Source organism: Amblyomma americanum, chromosome 7 (assembly GCF_052857255.1).
Source record: "Amblyomma americanum isolate KBUSLIRL-KWMA chromosome 7, ASM5285725v1, whole genome shotgun sequence".
NCBI lineage: Eukaryota > Metazoa > Arthropoda > Arachnida > Ixodida > Ixodidae > Amblyomma > Amblyomma americanum.
In genome coordinates, this window is record NC_135503.1 from 115,391,118 (window position 1) to 115,394,412 (window position 3,295).

At 46.7% G+C, this 3,295-nt stretch overlaps 1 pseudogene; it reads left to right on the forward strand.

Annotated features, from left to right (window-relative positions):
• The first annotated feature begins 936 nt into the window (after positions 1–936).
• On the forward strand, positions 937–2,716 carry LOC144097402 (uncharacterized; annotated as a pseudogene).
• Positions 2,717–3,295: the final 579 nt, after the last annotated feature.

A 3,295-nucleotide genomic window follows, 5' to 3' on the forward strand; every position in this document is an offset into this window, starting at 1 on the left:
TACAAATTTGAGACATTTCCACACGGCATTAAGTAGGTTATTTTGTAACGTCCTGGTTGGTGACTTTCTTAGCAAGCATTTCTTTTCAACCGACTACAAGGAAGGATGCAAAACCCGGAAGCTGAAAAGAGGTGCGACTCCAAGCGTTTTTCTGGAATATCCGCAATATATGCAGCCACCTGCGAAGAGAATGAACAGCGATGCTGTTGTGCGAAAACGGGAAGCGTCCATTCCGTGCCCCCCCCCCCCCCCCGGCCCGTGCTGCTTCCAAGCCGACAGATGCAAGTAGTCTTTGTCACAACATCTCACGTCGTCGGTCGGCCTCCACCACCAGCTACGTCGTCTCCTGCACTTGAAAGCTCTGCAAACATGGATGACTCAATCAGTAACAATAAGAACGTGGTCGAGCTGGAAGCCTCAACACCGAGAACTGCTAAAAACAAGGCGACACAGGCTGACATCCGCAGTTCTATATCTGTTGTCGAACGCCAAAAGTGGCGACGAAAAGAGCGGGACTTGAAAACCCGAATAGAGCGACTGAAACAAAAAGTGGAAGAGTTCAAGGAGGAACTAAGGCAACTGAAAGAGTACTGTAATCTTGCTGCTTTTGCCGGCGTCGTCAAAGCAGCGAGTGAAAAGCACTTAGGTGCAAGCCTTTTGGTCGACCAAGTCAAAAACTTTTCAAAAATCAGGCCAACCTGGTCCGAGCTTGCTGTGCGTCATTGCATAATTTTAAGGAACCTGTCAACACGGGCGTACAAGAACGTCCGCAAAGAAGGTCTCCTGAAACTGCCATGCAGCTCCACTTTGCACAGATTCCTCGGAGTCAATTCAGGCGAGGTAGGCTTCACATCCCTTGTTAAGCAACGACTTGAGGCGGAGGTAACGGGCCTAAAAGCCGAGCAGGCCATGGTGTGCTCGTTAGTAGTTGATGAGATGCGAATTCAGCAGAGGCTTCAATACAACAAGCAGAGATATTCATTTGTGGGGGAAGTAGACCTGGGGAAATGCACGGAGGACAAAGCCAGTAGTGATCCTGTTTTAGCCAACTCACTTCTGCGTTTTGTGCTAGTAGGGCTTTCGGTGCGCGTCCGGATACCTGTGGGGTATTTCTTGACGAGAAACTGCACTGGCCAGAAGCTGTTTTCCCTGATAAAGCACGTGCTAAAAGAAGTGGAAAGAATTGGATATAAGATTGTACGGATTGTGGCCGATGATCACAAAATCAACGTTCTTGCTTTTCAACTGCTGTGTAATGGAAATTTAACGCACTGCATACAGCACCTACAACATCCGACACGAAAGTTGTTTCTTGCATTCGAAACGCACTGCATACAGCACCTACAACATCCGACACGAAAGTTGTTTCTTGCATTCGACCAATGTCACATAATTAAGAACGTGAGATCCCAATTCCTTGCCCGTGACCTAGGTAAGGACGGCGAGGTTTCCTCCTCCCGCCTCAAAGACCTCTACAAGATGCAACAAGGGAGCATCGTGAAACCTGTTCGTTTTTTAACGCGTAAGCACGTCTTTCCGTCAAACATTGAGAAAATGAATGTTTCAAGGGCTGTCCAGGCCCTCGCACCTCCGGTCACTGCTGCGCTCAAACTCCTCGAGGAACAAGCAGGTCACACGTGTGACATGAGCTTTGCAGCTGTGGGTCCAACCGCCATGTTTATGGACACGATGCACCGCTGGTTTCTTCTAATGGATGTGAGCAATTGCGTACAGCACATTCATAAAAAAAAATGCCAGACAGCAGACAATATGACTCTGTCGAAGATGGGCGTCTGAGTTGGCTGACAGCATCCTTCTTAAGCTATATTGAAGACATGCGGCGTAACTGCCAAGCGAAACAGTTCCTGAGCAAGGAAACGTATCAAGCATGACGACAAAATCAAACGTGGAATGCGTGAAATACCTCATTGCTAATGAAAGGTTCAAATTTGTTTTGACCAGAAAGTTTTCTTCGGACCCCATAGAGTCGTTTTTGGCTGATTAAGGCGGTCTGCTGGAAGCAATGATCAGACAGACGGTAGAGCGGTACTCGCTGGCGTAGAGAAGGCCTTGAAAACTGGCTTAGTGCCTGCTTCCCAAGATAGCAACGTAATAGAAACGGAAAAGCAAGCACTTGGAGCCCTGAGCAGTACACAAAAACCTGCAGTCACCCAGCGCGCGGACGACTTCCCACCGGAGGCGAAAAGTCTCCTCGAAGACCTTCTGAGGACACAGAAAACGTTGCTGCCAGCGCCAGACACTGCAGCACTTGCGATGTTAGGAGGTTATTTGGCTCGCGTTGTTCAAGAAAAAAATTGATTGCAGCAACTGCAATGCTCTTTTTACGCGACCAGTGTCACCTGCGCCCAGTGACAGTTTGATCCGTCATCAGGACAGAGGTCTCCTTTATCCTTCAACGCAGTTTGTGTATGTTCTGTTATGCCCTCAAGAACTACGTCGAGGTGTTGCTCAACAAAAGAAGGTTCTTATCAAAGCCCCTGCAAGCTGCAGTCCACAATGCAGTTGCCCTTGCCGAACATGGAGCATTGAAATGTGAGCTTGCTTGCAATGACCACCACAGCCAGCTTCTGAAACTCACCTGCACAAAGTTTTTCAGCCTGTTTTTACGAACTATGCGTTATCAGTGACTGACAGGAACAACATAGTGAAGCCGCTCATATCAAAGCCTCTATCTAGAAAGATGTTAAAGTTGTGAAAACTTTTTTGTGCATGTATGTTTTATTCTAACTACTACAGACAAAATTTTTCTTTTCACTCATCGCTCACAAAAATGATTCCTTAATGTTTCTGCTTATATATTGGATTAGATACGACTTGTGCCGAGAATGCGTGTTTTTTACAAAGAAGCACACTAATAATTACCGTCGATAAAGGTGAAAAGTGAGGAATTCTCGGTACTGCAGCAACGTTCGATCTGTATGCCCGGCCGCCGCTTTCATAATTTCCTTGATGAGCAGCTTTTATTAATGTGCATGTGCACATAGCTTAACAAAAACAACTTAGCACTTTAACGATCGTGCCCGCGTATCACTCTCACTAAAAGGAGAGGAGTATACACAGCAGCAGAATTGCGCACCACGTTTTACGCTGTTTGCTACTCCTGCCGCGTCGTCTGCTCCGGATGGATGGATGGAAGGTAGGAGCGTCCCCTTTGAAACGGGCAGTGGTAGTTGCCACCATGATGTTTTTCCTTCATTTTTGTTTAACTCCGCTGTAAGTTGTTAATAAAATTCGCCATTTTCTTTAAAATACGTCTTCCTACACTTTAAAACTT